Source organism: Dermacentor albipictus, chromosome 6 (genome assembly GCF_038994185.2).
Source record: "Dermacentor albipictus isolate Rhodes 1998 colony chromosome 6, USDA_Dalb.pri_finalv2, whole genome shotgun sequence".
In the NCBI taxonomy this organism is placed as follows: domain Eukaryota; kingdom Metazoa; phylum Arthropoda; class Arachnida; order Ixodida; family Ixodidae; genus Dermacentor; species Dermacentor albipictus.
The window spans coordinates 81,633,386-81,650,087 of NC_091826.1; the positions used below are offsets into that span (position 1 = coordinate 81,633,386).

General features: G+C 46.6%; 1 long non-coding RNA gene across 1 annotated transcript; it reads right to left on the reverse strand.

Moving 5' to 3' along the window:
* Nucleotides 1-13,010: 13,010 nt before the first annotated feature.
* Nucleotides 13,011-15,960, reverse strand: LOC139046937 (uncharacterized). The gene is made up of 3 exons (XR_011506993.1): nucleotides 15,549-15,960; nucleotides 13,928-14,137; nucleotides 13,011-13,108 (listed from the first exon to the last, which is right to left on the reverse strand). It is a non-coding gene; the product is annotated as an uncharacterized lncRNA (long non-coding RNA).
* Between the last annotated feature and the right edge of the window lie 742 nt (nucleotides 15,961-16,702).

The window sequence follows — 16,702 nt, forward strand, 5'->3', positions numbered from 1 at the left end:
TTCTTCGCCGAGTTAAAACCGATATAAGCAAAATAGTTCACAACACAAACACACACCGCGACTGATAATGTGCGTACACCGCGGCTGATAAAACGCGTCGCATTTTCGAGCACCCAAAAGATATTTCCGCCTATTGTAGTTACCGATGCACCGAAAGGCTTCCCTGACGACCTTATATGAACGGACACGGCATAAATTTCACAGAGTACGATCTAAAACATCAAGAAATCGTTCCGCAGCACGCGACAGCAATACTTTCAAGCAGCGCCGCTCCGGATTGCCCAAGCCAGAGAGGAGGAAAGGCTCTCCGCGAGCCCTATCCTCCTCGCCCGATGAAACGGTCTATAGACCGTTTCATCCGTAATACGTGTAATAAATTTCCGTAATACGTGTGAGTGCGTCGTAGAGAACTGAACGAACACAACCGAAAAGAAAATTCGGTTATCATTCTCTTTCTCTAAGAAGCAAGCGAAAACGGGATAACGCCGCGCAACGTTTATAAATATATGACCGCTGATACCGTATGCTTGGACCATGCGCTATATAGAACAAAGATATCTGTATCCAGCACCTACTACTGCTTAGGACGCTCGCGCAGTTCGTAAACGGTCGCTTTGCTGGACAAGCTTAATTCAGACTGTAAGGTACGCTGCTATTACTAGCCAAAACTATTTTATTCATGGGTGGAAACTTCATCCATCCAACCAAGTAGTCACGCAATGTAACCTGCAGCGGACAGTTTGAACGCTTGTCAAAGTATAACGGCACAGCTCCTATCGTAGCAGAACGGTACCCACGCTGTTACGATCGTCGCGTAATATTCATGGCTCCTAAACCGCAGCTGATAAATGGAGGATAATATTGCAATAGGTCGCATAAATCATTGGAACATTCGGAAATACACAATTGATCTCCGAGGCTGATTGTAGGCTCAAATATGCTCGCACACATCACGCTGCGTGTTCCGTCCACCTCAGAGCCAGCGAAAATTCCGGCCATGACTCCTTAAACCACTTCAGCACGTCTCACGGAACCGTTTATCACGTAGAAGACGTACGTCATACTAAACAGACCGCACGACCGCGAAAACAAACGTCAGAACCTATCGCCGAGCGTATACTTGCCATGCCAAAGACCGCTTTCACCCAAGCCAGTATGGCGCTGCTCATAGGCGGCGCCACTGCGTTCACAATATGGCGGCGCCTACGAAAAAGCGGTCTATAGAGCTATCTAGTACACTGTAATAGAGCCCAGCGGCCGAGTTGACTGTAGCGCACCAAGCGGATGGGATTAACATCTCCCGGTTCCGGTTTTGGGCGCGCGCGTTTTGAACGCTAACAAGCACGCTTAGTGCTGGCTCCGCTAATCGACGCGGCGGTTCTCTCTCTCTCTCTTTTTTGTTCTGCTGCTCAACCGCGTGCGTTCTTAGTACGCAATCGTTTCGTTTAGTACAAAACATCGCGAACGATATGACAAGCTTTCATCGAATCTTTGCCACGGGCAATTTCATGAAGTAGACGCAAGGCGCTGCTAAATGACGAAAGGATGATTTTGCTTAATATAAATGCTATTTTAGGAATTTTTGTGCGTTCATTTAATCTTGCGGCACCAAGTAAGGAACAGTAGTTCTCGTACGAAGCTCCACCGGACGGCATCAGCTGAGAAAATTACAAGCCTGTGTCAATTTGGTGTTTTGGCCTCGTAGGAATGCTGCGTGTAGTGGTGAAGCGTGTTAAAGTCTTTAATGGGCGACATTACAAACCAAATTAATTTGCTTCTCCATACACACGGTGTACCCGACTAACTCCTAACAATACCACAAAATATGAAAACACCCGATTTGCAAGCATTACCCATTCCCGGTCCATATTTCCTGCACTTTAAGAGCACAAATACACGATCAACTGGGCATTTCCAAAGCAACTTGTTCTCATCCGACGCGATACCAAGCCCCTACACAGAAGTGGCCACAGCACAGTCTCAGCCAGACCATGCCTGGCGCTGGCAGAATTCCTTTTGCTCGCAGTCAAGACAAATGCGAGGTTGAAGAGCCTGTTTTCAGTCGTTTGAGCCGCAGGAAACTGAGGGGCCAGTTGGCAACGTAGGTGGGGCAGTGAAAGATTTAATAAACTTCACGGAGTGAAGCCAAGAAAGGAAACTGGCCACCAATGACAACAACACAATAAACGGAGGTTATTTTCTACCTTCTGAGGCCACACGTATGACACTCACTGACACGGATCGACCTTTGATGATCTTCCTGTATGAAATAAATGTGTCGATACTTTAACGGTCCATCACTTCTCTTTAGATTATCGGGAAATAGGCGCTCAAAGAAAAATATGCTTTTCCCCGGAATGCAGACAACACAGTGCCCTCTAATCGGTAGTGTTTTTTTGGCATTGAACAAATATTTAACAATGAGTTAGTTTTAACGTTTAACGAGATGTTGGCACATTGCACGTTATCAGATCATAGTAAGCAGTAGGGCATCCTCTCGCTATAGAGGCTGCTGCTGAATAGTATTTTTGTAAAGCACGTGCATCCCAGATCTTATGTTTAGGTGTTCGTTGGTGAGGTGCGAGTGCTACTACTATTCCCTCGTTTAGTACAGCATTCCTTGGTAATAGAAATATTGTGTTCATAGGATGCACCACAAATCATTGCCATTATTTTATTACCCGTACATTTTTCGCACCATAAAGCGACATATTTTAGGCCTCTCAGAGCCAAGTTCTACCATTCCGAATTCTGATTCACAACCCCCACATTTGCCACGTTCTGCTATTGATATTTCCAATCCATTTATTACATTTTGCTTGGTGCTCTTTGTTCATATCTGGCCGTTGCAACAATGAAATGCGAAAATCATCATCGTCGAGCAAACTGCATTCAATTAGGAAATTATCCCCTCGGCTCCTCCATTTCTGTCCTTTTAGCCCTGCCTCCTCTCCTCCTCCCCTGCTGTGCGCTGTTTATGTGTCAGCAGACTGCGCTACGCAGTTACTGTTGTAAGCAGCATTTTCTTTTCTTTCCTCTTGCTTTATCTACATATCTATCTATTTAGATAAATAAAGAAATACAACCCATTATTGCAGGCACAAAGCTGTAAAATCCATACCGATGCTAAATATGAAGCATTGCAGTTCAATCCATCATTCAGCAGGCCCGTACATTCCAAAAATCTAAAAAAAGTAATCGGAAAAAGGAAAGACAAACAGCCTAGTTGACGGTGAACATCACTCAAGGTTCCTTCTTCCTTAGTGTCAATCTATATCATCATCCATGCACGGTGTTGTATTCCGGCAAAATAGTAAGCACTGAAGTCAGCGGGCCATATGAGACCGAGACGAATTTTGAAGAACCAGTGGCCCGCAGTCGCACGACGGTGGACTCAAAAGCGGTAGCGACGAACCAGCGGCACAGAGCAGTTTAGATAAACAATGGTTAGACCGAGCCCTTGTTGAAAGTATCAGCAGTGATAAGGCCACCACTCGCAGCAGCATAATAACAGTGGTGCTAGGCAGCAGTCGTTCTGAAAAGAAGAGGAGGGGGAGTCATTTTTGACAATTACAGCAGATCACCTGGCGTAAACGGGACAAACTACAGCACGCTGAGACGGCGAAGAGCAGATCATTTTTTTTCTATAATGATTTATTGGCATCTCCTTTCAAACAGGGCGGTGACGCGTGGTTACCTATCAGGCCAGATTTATTCATATAAGCTATACATGTTTTTCTTTTCATCATAGCATATTTGTATACGCCTATCCATTAAAACTGCTCAGTCTACCTTGTACCGTTGCCTATGGTTGTGACAGATCCGGTCTAATCAATCTCTTTCCTGCTTTTTATTCTACTAATGATTTAAACGCCTCTAGCTTATCTCGTCTGCAGGCCGGTTGATGCTTCCAAGAACTTCTGAAAGTTGTACGTTGCCTACCAGTCTCACTATTCTAAACGTAGCTGAGTTACAGCGCGTGGTGGGAGAATTCGAACTACGCGCAAGATGGCGGCCGTCATGCCTTCACCTTTATTTTTTATTGAAATGAACATAAAAGAAAGATACGTAGTCACCTTATAATGGTGATGGCTACTCCTTTTCTCATAGCAGAAAGAACGATATAAAAAAAATATGTTAGAAAATGAAAAAAAGAAAGAAAAATCACTTTATAGGATGAGAAAGCCACAGCACAGTCCTATGCGCCTATGAACATCACAGTGTAAAAGTCAAATACAAGTTGCACCACAATGAGCTCATAAACAGTCACAAACACACACAAACGTTCATGATGTGAACTTCGATGAGCATATAAACAGATGAGGACTTACAGTGTTGAAATGATTACGCACAACAAAAAATGTATAACACGTAATATGCTTAAAGGGCCCCTAGCAGGCGACACAGGATATTATGATCATAGATTGGAAGTTGTTACGTGCCCTCTATGGAGCGTTGTAACGCAAGAATTTTTCGAATTGTTTCATTAATAACCGATATAGAAATATTTCACTGCCGTGAAACCTTGACTTCCTGAGGCGAAGGTCACCGTCAACACAGGCACTTTTTATGCAAATCAGCTCTGCAGAATCCCGTAAGGTGAAAGAAGTTTCCTGAAACGAAAAAAAAAATGTTCATCCACCCGAATGTAGCGTGAAGCTTCAAAGGAAACCCATGTGGGTTAGTCAGAAAGAACGCTTCGTACGTGAGGATAAATTTGTCCTGGTCCGGGATTCGAACCTGGAACAGACGCCTTTCGGCGCGGTCGTTTTATCATCGAAGGTAACCAGGAGGCTACCAGATCGCAGCACAAGGCACACTTGTCAGCACAATTGACAACTAGATGGGCAATCGAAAACTGAAAACAACGTTACCGTTCATAGACACTAATAGACAGGCACCCCCCCCCCCCCCAAAAAAAAAGAAGAACAAATAGTTGCACATACGAGACGAAGTGGTGACTGCAGCGCTTTTACTTAAAAGACTGCTTAAAAACATTGCTTAAAAAGATTACTTAAGAACAAGCGCATCTGACCGGATATATTTAATATTTCATAGCACGTAGATCTTCATCAAGCGCACATTATTGTATTTACTTTTTTTTGTGCTTGAAAATCTGGATGCTCTGTATAAGAGAGTAAACTGAAGAAGGCTTACTGGAAAGAGACCTTCGTTAACATTTCTACGCAGTCAGCCTGAGAGACACTTGAGATACCTTTTGATGTGCGGCTGATAGGAGACAGAGGTTCTAGCGCTAACGATAGCAGAAGTTCTTTGCTGTAAAACGCGGTGATATAGGCTGCTGTGAAAAAAAAAACGAAGAGAGAGAGAGAGAAGAATACAGGAAGGCAGGGATGTTAACCAGTCAATAGTCTGGTTGGCTGCCCTACACTGGGGGAAGGGAGAATGGGAAGAGAAAGAAGGGAGAGAGAAGGTGTAGGTACGTGTACGGACAGCACTTCAGTTAAAGTCGCTCGAGCAAACCAGAAGTTCTGAGAAAACACAAAAGTGCCTTCACTGCCTTCTGAGCCGATGATCGGTCGGGACGGTGCTCTAATATTGTCTGTTCACTCAGAGGACGATCGTCTAGTTTCCTCAATGTGTCGGACAAATACTGTCTTTGGGCTTGAAATTGAGGACAATGGCACAATATGTGGTCAATGTTCTCCTCGCATGCGCAAACATCACATGCAGGAATATCAGCCATTCCAATTAGAGCTGAGTAGGCATTCGTGAAGGCCACTCCAAGCCATAACCGACACAGAAGAGACGCTTCACGCCGGTGCACACCGGCTGGAGGTCTGAGTTGAAGTGATGGGTTTAGTCGGTGCAGTCTTGTGCGCCTTGTATGTACGGTATTTCACTCTGCTAAGGAGATCGTGCGTGCCAGAATGCCAAATTGTCTCGCGGCGTCGGTCCTTGAGAGCGGAACGGGGACGCAGCGGTCTTCTTGGTTGGACGATCGAGCTGCCTTATCGGCGTCATCATTACCAATGATACCGCAATGACCTGGTATCCACTGAAAAGAGATATCATGGCCTTTTCGCTTAAGTGATGGACAACTTCCGCGATTTCGCACGTGAGCTGATCGTGAGTTCCATGTCGGAGAAATGGATGCACACATTGCAAGGCCGGCCTTGAATCGCAGAAGACTGCCCATTTTCTAGGACTTTCAGTATTTATCACTTGAAGCGCGTCACGGAGAGCCGCGAGCTCTGCAGCTGTAGACTTAGGGACATGGGAAGTCTTGAACCGCTTGGTTATTCTCATTGCTGGTATAACTACAGCGCCGCCGGAACTGGTTGATGTAGTTGATCCATCAGTGTAGACGTGTGTGCACTCGCTGTATTTCTCGTACAAGAGAAGTAAAGTTAGTTGCTTGAGCGCTGATGATGGTAAGTCCGACCTTTCCTGAAGTCCTGCAGGGACTGTAAGGTTCACTTGAGTACGGCGCATACACCATGGAGGAATAGAAGGCCTTGCCGCAGGTGTGTAACCTGACCTGAAAGAGGCACGGTGCGCGAAAACAGTCGCACTGAATGTCGTGTGGGGCCTATATACTGGGAGACTTGCTAGGTGGTGGGTAGGGTTCCGGGCGAAGTGTCTTATGTGCACACGCATTGTTTCAATGCTAATGTGCGTTCTAATAGTGAAATCTTGAGCCACTGCAATTACTTCTGTCGTTGACGCACTCCGCGGTAGACCGAGACATATCTTGAGTGTTTGGGCTTCGATGCTTTGGATTATGTTCAGGTTCGTTCTGCAGGCGTTGGACATGACAAGTAGGCTGTAGCGCAGGAATCCAAGAAAGAGGACCCTGTACAGTTGCAGCATAGAGTGTATTGGCACTCCCCAGGTCTTTCCTGCAAGGAACTTAAACATATTGCAAATTCCTGTCAGGCGTTTGTTCACATATTTCACATGAGGGGCCCAGGAGAGATTTTTGTCAAGGACCACCCCTAAAAATCTGTGACTCGTGCTGTACGAGATCATGTGTCTGTCGACGGATGTCACGTATGGAGACATTGATTTCCTGGTAAATGCCACCGCTGCGCACTTCTCGTATGATTTATGAAGTCCTTGTTCTCGAAGGTAGGATGATGTTTTAAAGTAGCCGACTTTTGAAACCGCGCGCGAAGCTGCAGTCGCGTCACAGCCGACGTCCAAATGCAAATGTCGTCGGCATAGATGGAGAGCCTAACGGTGCCTGGCAGGATGTCGGCGAGTCCAATGAGTGCTAGACTGAAGAGCGTTGGGCTGAGTACTCCGCCCTGAGGCACCCTATGGTTACTGTAATGCTGGGAGGTCGGGCCATCCTCGGTAAGTACGAAAAAGGATCTCGTATGTAGATAGCTACTTATCCAATTATATACTTTGCCGCCTAGTCCTACTGCCTCTAACGCGTTCAAAATCGCTTCGTGCGTTACATTATCGTACGCTCCTTTAACATCCAGAAACAGGGCAGCAGATAATCTTTTGCAGAACTTTTGGTGCTCGACGTACGTCACCAAGTCGATAACGTTGTCTATGGAAGAACGGCCCCGCCTGAAACCGGCCACTGCATCTGGGTATACCTGGTAATGTTCGAGGTACCATTCTAGCCGTGCTAGAACCATCCTCTCCATTAGTTTTCCGATGCAAATGGCAAGCGCAATTGGTCGGTATGATGCAATGTCTACAGGCGACTTGCCAGGCTTGAGCAGTGGAATTATGCGACTGGTCTTCCATTCTTGGGGAACCGTACCTGTCCGCCAGGAGCTGTTGAACAGGAGCAGGAGCACTTTTCGAGCCTCATCACCCAGATTACACAGGGCACGGTAGGTTATACCGTCGGGTCCTGGTGAAGATGAACGCTTGCACAAGGCCAGTGCAGCTTCGAGCTCGTCCATGGAGAAAGGACTATCCATGCGGGAGTCGCGTGAAATCGGTGAGTGGAAAACGGAAATGCCAGAAGTCAGAATAGGGCACCGGCCAACGGCAGAAAGTGTTGTGCGAAGAAAAAAAACTTTGTCTACTTTTTTCGCATCTCATTTATTACCTAAGAGTGTTTGGCGAACATGCCCTTTTTGCTCGTTGCCAGGACACTATAGTTCAACGCGTTCTAATGACGAGGACAAAAAAGGAGACCTTTTTTTTTTCCTTGTCTAAACTACGCGCTCAACTAATGCCATTCAAGATGACCTAAATAATCCATTTCGCCATGGTTGTTGAAATTGACAGTGTGCAAAAGCGAATACGAGGGCGTCAACGATTTTCTCAAGAATCCGTACACGCCGGAGGACACTGCACGGTTGTGCCGGGCGTTGGGTTGTGTGCAGGACGCGAAAGAATAAAGAAAGAAAGAACGAAAGTTGCAGTGAGCAGAATGCGCGCCCAGCTTTCCAATCACAAAAACAGGGAGGGTTTAGGTGGTTTCATAGAACTGATGTCGTTATAAGGGGTCAGCAGTGCTGCAGGGGCGTTTGCTCTATTGTTGGTCAGACACAAACAGCCTTTGAGAGCGGAGGAAAAATTGAACCGTTACCATGGTTTTTCTACACGAAAGGATACATTGCACCCTGCTACGGCTGTTAACACTGGCGTTGATGCTGCCACATCGTTTGCCCCTGAACCTTGCTGCGAACGCCGGGCATGAGAAATGTACGGTTCACCGACAGCATATCTGGTGCATTGCACGAGGCATCTTGTTTTCGTTAAAAAGTGTGCTATTGATTATGCAATAAAAAATCATATTTCAGTGTAAATTACGGCTCTACGGCGAAGCCAAGAGACGTTACGCCTTCTTAGGCTACTGTGAAAAAAATTAATTATAGAACAGCTGATAACATCTTTGTCTTTGGAGAAGTATAAATAGCGAATTTCAAGGCCATCACATTTAAATGCATTTTTTTAAAGGTATTGAATATATCACCTGATTCATGATATTTATCATCGAATTTCCACGGTAAATCCAGGCAATGTCGAAAACAAGCACTCCGGGAGCGCAAGGAAGAGGGCCCATGCATACTGCATGTATTTGCATGCGTATGACATACAATATGCATATGAGATGCATACTGCGTGTTGCTTTTGTTCCACGCGCGCGGGCGCCCCGACGAAGAAGACGCACTGCTCCGGTGTCTTGAGTTGTCCTCTCAACTGGCCGGCGCTGGAGTTGTTTTTATAAAGATACATTTTAAATAACCTTTACTATTGAATCCATCGTTAGGGTAACAATATGAAACTGAATCGCCCCGTGAAGAAGTTTGAAACTGAAGGTCTCGGCCAATCGCGGCGCCTACTGATACGGCACGCTTTGCCTGGCAAGGACATGCGGCTGTGTGTCGAGTCAGGATTTGCTGCGGCGTGCTGTCATTCAAACTTGGTCCCAAATTTGTTTACCGGGCGTTGACGTTTGACTCGAAACGGGAAGCACTTAGTCTCGATGTTGCCTGGATATGGCCTTCAGCTTCGATTACGAATATCTCAAATTACGTGCGATTGTTTGGAATTTGAAAAAATTGGCATGTCATAAATTGTGATGCCCTACAGATGTTCCATATAAAGAACTGCCCGCTCCTTAAAGATCAAGGCATAATTAATGAATTTTCCTTATTTGTCTTTTGAGAGCCACATAAACCGCTGAAATGTATTTCCGCCTCGTCGAGGCTCTCGTATGCCATGACTACAGGCGTCTCACGGTCACAACTTTCTTGTGAAAAACTGTATTGTCTAGAAAAAACACTCTGCGTAGGCGCACTGAAAACGCCTGAAGTTCGCAACGAATGCTTCGCATTATGAAAGCTCTACAGTACAACCTCATGGAAATGATGCACAGTCGAACACTATGTGAAAAAATTGCAATAATTGTGCACATGATGAGCAATAAAATATGAAACAGGAAATTGCCAACCGCCATGTTTTTTTGGTTGCGTCAAATATATGAAGTTGTCGTATCCATTGCAGCCAAAGTAGTTTCCCCGTTTCTCTCCTGCTTTTGTTGTAGAGCTTGAACCAATTACAAAAGTACCAACGCTAACAACCTCCAAGTTGTGGGGTCTGATGTGGGATTCTCTCCCCGTACTCTTGGGACAAAGGGACGACAACACAGCAGTGCAAACAATCACAAGGGCATTTATTGCACCTTTCATACATCAATGCCTGCTAGCCGAGTTGCTATCCACAAAACATGCCGATGGGCGCGCGACAAATCTAGAAGTCCGACTCACCGCGACCGTAAGCGAGCGAATATGTTCGCCCCATGCTGGATCCCAACGCCTGGTCGTTCGCGTGTATAGTCAAGCGAATCGTGGCGCGTTCGAAGGCGGCCATGCGAGGCGGTCTCGCAGAAGCCTGGGTCGCCGCTCGCTCGCGGGAGACGTCCCCGCCGCGCGCCGACCTGCCGGGAAACAGGGGCGCTGCCCGCGCGGCACGTCCGTGCTGCTAGCTGGCTCCAACCCAAGAGAGCAAGCGCCTTCCTTTCGGCGCCCAAGTAACCTCGCGGCGTTAGCAGCGCAACGCTCGCGCCATCTCTCGGACTGCACCTGTACCATTCGGACCGCCGCATGTGCGGCGAAGCCGCACTACAGGAGATGCGCTATGCGGGAAAAACATCAGGGGAGGCGCGAGGGTCGCGCATCCCCACATCCCCCCAACCTTAAATCACTACATATTCCGGCGAAACATGTCACTCGGTCTCACATCAACGCGCGCTTCGCGACAAGGTAGTACATGTAACAGTGGCCGCGCCGAAGAAATGTCCACACGCTGTCCATAGCATGCGAGCCGACATTGTCCCTGGGTGCACCGCTGGCGTCCGCCGGTCACAGCAGCAGCTTTGCAGCCTCGACGGCACGATCCCAAGCCAGGACTCCGGAGACCACGACGCAGTAGTCGGTACGAGGAAGCGCCGCTCGCGCCGACGCGCCCTGCTGGCAAGAGCCGCCGTAGCTGTCGGTGACCGCCGGCTCTTTTGTCCGCCGCCGAGGGTTGTGAGCTGGATACAGAAGGCCACCGAAGTCGCTGCGCCGAACTGGCCACAGCATCACCATCGCCGGGGGTGGCTCGATCGTAGTCCGGGGCAGCAGCGCAGACGATGTGCAGGTGACGGCAAACCAGGGGTGACTCCAATCACACTGCGTAAACTCAACACACTCGGCAAACACTAAAGTAGTGCAAGGGAGAGGAATTCTGCATGCGCATCGCCCACGTGGTACGATGTTCAACTCGGCTAGCAAAAGATCAGGCAGCTACTCAGATGCTAAGTTCACGTGAACGAAGCTCGCTTCCTTGAGTCGAACGAGTAATTTCAATTCGTGCGAGGCTAAATTGAATGAGGGAAGCAAATTGCAACACCTCAACGCCACGGTCCACCAGGTTGTGTCCCTCCACGTGCGACAGGCAGCTTCGTAAAGCCTTAGGCCTAAAGCGTCGCTACTCTGACAACAACCGGCATCCAACAAACAACACCCAAAATGAGCACAAAACAGGCAGCAACTAGGAGACGGCAGCTCTGTGAGGTGGTCCTTCTCCGCTAGGTGCACACAGCATCCGAGTTGACGGCGCCCACCGTCCCAGACGGTGTCGGAGCGCCCGGTGCCAGGCCGCAATACCAGTCAGCCCGTACTGGCACCCGTGGCCCGCGGCCACCCGGCTCCCAGAGCCGCGACTTCATCCGAGTCAAAGAGATAGAAGAAGCTATTTACATAAGAAATTCGGACCACCCACGAGGCTTCCGTACTCACTCGCTTCAGGCTTGCCACTGCTCCGCGGGCGCTCAGCCTCGCTCTCCCAGGATGCAGACCACGTGGCTCTCGTACCGACGAATGCCATTAAAAAAAAAAACACTTGCGAAAAGGCTTAGCACGTTGACATCTTCAAACACACTACAGCCACCGCCACCTCGCTCGAGAAAGCACGCCGCCGACTCTAGCGATCAAAATTCACGCTAGGCCTACGCTTCGGTTCAAACAAAGGTCTCGATCGAAGCAAAACTGTTAAAACTATCGTCCGATGCCCCAAGAGCCCCACGTTGGGCGCCAGATGTGGGGTCTGTTGTGCGATTCTCTCCCCGTACTCTCGGGACAAAGGAACGACTAGACAGTAGTGCAAACAATCACAAGGGCATTTATTGCACCTTTCATACATCAATGCCTGCTAGCCGAGTTGCTATCCAAAAAACATGCCGATGGGCGCGCGACAAATCTAGAAGTCCGACTCACCGCGACTTTAAGCGAGCGAATATGTTCGCCCCATGCTGGATCCCAACGCCTGGTCGTTCGCGTGTATAGTCACGCGAATCGTGGCGCGTTCGAAGGCGGCCACGCGAGGTGGTCTCGCAAAAGCCTGGGTCGCCGCGCGCTCGCGGGAGACGTCCCCGCCGCGCGCCGACCTGCCGGGAAAGAGGGGCGCTAGCCCTTACAAAAAATTTTAGTAACATTTTATAAACCGTCTTTAGACAAATGTTACTAAAACCTATCGACATTCTATAAAACGTCTTTAGACACCGTAACAACTTCCTAGTAACCTCCTGCCGACTATTGGCCACCGATATTGAATTGAAAGTATAGACATAAAATGTCGATAGAATTCTTACCGACTGCTTATTATCTTATGTCGTTAGAAAGTGTCAACTGTGAAGCGACTATTTATTGACCACCTTTATACATCCTAACTACTTGCTAGTAACATCCTGTCGACTATTCGCCACAGATAGTTGACAGGATATTACTAGATAGTCGTTAGGATGTATAAAGGTGGTTAATAAATAGTCGCTTCACAGTTTTTAGAAAGTACATAAAAATTTTATCCAGAGGTAATTACTTTTGCAATTATATATTGCAAAAGTAAGCTTTGATTATCTCTGAATAAAATTTTTATTTGCTTCCTAAAAACTGTGCAATGACTATTTATTAACCACCTTTATATATCCTAACGACTTGCTAGTAACATCCTGTCAACTATCTGTCTTTGGCGAATAGTGATTGCCAAGTGGCTAGGTGTGGCATGCAACAGAAGAAGACGGGTTTCCATTTGTGCTTGAACACATCCATTTAATATCCCCGGGCTAGTAAGGGGGACGAGTTCTCCAGCTGCCCTGGAAGTAGGCTGAAATGTTGCGTTGTGTAGTCTAGAAACGAGAAGAAAAAAGGCAATATATTAGTTTTGCTACAGTGACATGAGACAAGAAATGCCATGAGAAGTGCACAAGAGACAAGCTTTCAATCCTGTGAGCTATAAACATCTCCAGCTGTTTTGTGCAAAGTCCTAAAAATGCATGAAATGACTGAATTCGTGCATTAAAGCTGGGAGCGTGATGGATGTGCATAACACCAACAGATGCACGACACATAAACTCTATCGTACCAATTGTCATCTACAAACAAAACCTGTAAATCAACTTCAGTTTAATGAACTTCGATATTCGTATTGTGACTAGTACATGGAAGTTTCATGTGTGAATTATCTTAGGAAAGGCAAGGTGTCAGTCATAACTATGCTGCAGCTTTGCTTGGGCACAGGTACACAGAAGAGTTGATTTTTATGTTGCACTTAAGAAACACGAAATGATACAAGCAACATGTAAGCAGTTGAACAGGCATTACGGACGTTCTACAGCAAGATTACAAAATGCCTTTGTTGTGCAGGCAGACATTGTCAAAGTGAGCTTGTTACTAAACATGTTAGCTTTCCACAAGACAGGATATTATATTATCAGTGCATTCACATGACCAGGGCCTCTATCACAAAAATACACATGCCAACAGTAATGACAATTTTCTAGTTATGGTGGCAAAGCTTGCATTATAATATGCTATTATAATCAGGTTAATAGCTATTTTAGCAGGAAAGAAAGGAGTATACCCTAAGATAGCATTGAAATTAGCATGAAAGGAGTTTTGTTGAAAACTGCACAAAGAATATTAAGATGCTTCTTTGTGACACATACCTACTATGGTGTTGACCTTCTTGGAATCCAACAGATCCTTCTGTGGAAGGCATTTGACAGCCGCCCAAAGAAGGACCTCCCTTCAACGTCTTCTATTGAAAAAGGAGCTTTAAGGAGGCCCTCCGCGAAGTGAAAGCCTGAGTTGTTAGCATCCAGGCACAGCCTCTTCAGCAGGCCCTTTTCAACGTATACACCGTCACCGATGTCTACCTGTGAAAGAATACAACAACCAAAGATTCATTTTATACGCATTTGATCAAGGAATGGTTAGGAAGTAGGGTAAGGTTTGCAAAAACGGAAGTCGCTGCTTCTTGTTGATTCCGTTTAAAGAACAAAGCAGCCTTACGTATACCATACATGCATTGTACTGAGCTGTGTACTTTTACGTAAGACTAGAAAGTATTGGGAACTTCAATGCGAAAGAAAGACATGCATCTGCCTAGAACTAAGCAAATGTGTGCCACCCCTTGACACAGAGTGAGATCTGGTGCTGTTTTAGTGATTAGCAGACATTGAAAGCTTCAAGCCTCATCGAGTATAGGGCCAAGCTGTGCTCGATTAGTGGCGCACAAGTGCTCAAGAACTATCAAACAAGATGCAATTGTCTTCAAATACAATTCTGACTTCCCCTTGCAGGCATGCACTTTTAAATTTACTGACTGCGCTTGGGTGTAAAGATTTTGTCTGACAGAGTGAATAAACAATATACGCAAGCAGCATTTTCATAGTTAGCGTAGTCTTTAATAGGTACTGATACCTTCAATTCAGAAAGCGCTGTATATTGGGCCTCATCAAACTAATTTCACAAAAGGTTTGTCAAGGTAGAAGCATAGAACTTTAGTCATTAGAAGACAGGTGAAAGTAGTTAATTATTGCAATTATTACTGAAAATAAATTTCAGACAGCTCATCCCAATGAGAAATGGATGCAAGCAGTTTGTACATGCCACATAAGCATTTAGATATCAAAAATAGGGATTAGAGAAAACCTTCCCTTAGAGGTTCATTATTACAAGCAGCCATGCCCTCGAGTAAGACATAACTTCTTTTTCTGTAGGCAGAAAGAGGCTCGAGTATTTTATTGACACATATATGTGCCCATGCATATATGTCATCTCTGTCGTAAACCTTTTTTTCATGTACATGCAAGGTGTGTTTATAACATCTCATTGTGCACAAAATTTGCGTAATAATTTAAAGACCGCGATTTTGTAGCGATGGTATTCCTTTGCGCTATTCGTTAGTAGGCTGACCGACGCCCCGGCCCGTGCTGCGTACTGCAGCTGCCGGCCGTTAGCGGTGGGCGAGAAGAGTGATATAGAATTGAGGGGTAAGTATTGCTACAAAATCGCAGTCTTCAAATTATTACGCACTGCCGAACGAACACAAACTTTCAATGTGTTTTCATAATTGTGTGCCCATTCAGGCATAGCAATCAAGGCGGGTAGCAGAATGCAAGTACGCTGTAACATCAGAGGAAGCTTTCGCGAAATTGCTTGCTAAATGTGCACAGCAACATGGCTAACATACGATCGGAAAGCGCTTTGCTCTAGCTAGTTACACAACGCTCATTACGCAAATCATAAGCTTCAAGAATGCGCGCAAGCGCCAAACTTGCTTACCTTTCAAGACTTGGCAAACGCTCCTTCGTCTAACAGGTACAGAAGCACCGACGTTTCTCTGGCGCAAGCACTGTAGAACTGCCGATGAACTCCAGCTCCACAAAAGCACAACCTTCAACAGTCTTCCAAACACTACAATTCGAAGCCCCAGTACCAGACTTTTGACGAGAGCGCCGGCAGAACAGCTCGGCAGAACAGCGCCGGCAGCAGCTCGGCAGAACAAAGGCAGTTCGGACGGGAGCTGTACTAGGGCACTCACTGACGACACTGGTGGATCGCTCGAAACACACGGCGAACTAATGGCGTTACACGAGTCCGGAGGGTTTGGGATGGTCACTGCACACAACAAGCAGCACGTTTTGTCTAGGCACTTCTAAAATTTACCTCAAATACCACCTTACTGCAGGGAGCACTTACGATAACCAACGTGGTGTGTCGACCAAACAAATACTACAGTAGCGCCACTCTGCGGTTTTTTCGAAAAATGTATCTTGAATGAAAAAATTGCGTGTTTTTTCCTAATAACATTTGATAGAGTCTTTTAATAAATTTATTTGGTCCAGAAGTGTGTACTTTGTACTTTGTGATACGAAGTTTAGGGAAATGTATATATAATAAAAACTAAGCGGATGTTGCCTTCAAGATTCGCAATTGCTTCAGGTGCATGCAGGTTGCAAAAGCATGGCCTTCGAGATCAGACTGTCACTCAAAGCAAGCCGTAGTAGGAGGCGGAGAGGCATTTAGGCCCCAATAATTGGGTTTACAGTGCCTAGGTAGGCTTCCTTATTTATAAAGTGTATACGGGGACTTCAGCCGAACCATGAGCGAGCTATACAGACGCACGCGGTACGATTCGGTGTCCGATCCGACGTGCGGCGCTGCATGCTACGGCATGAGCGGCGCGTAAGCTCCGCCCACATCCAACTCCCCAGCTTGAGTTGATATCCACGTCGAGAAACGCAATATAAACAACTCTGCACCACACTGCTTCGCTTTACGCGAAGGCTGTCGATAAACTTATGCCCCTGTGAGTGACAGAACACTTCACGACGGCGCGTTGTCCACTGACGGCTCCGCTAAAGCCAGCGATAGGGCCGGTAGGCATAGCTAGGCGGACGCTGCAGCCGACGGCGCTTGCGATCCAGTCCGAGCTC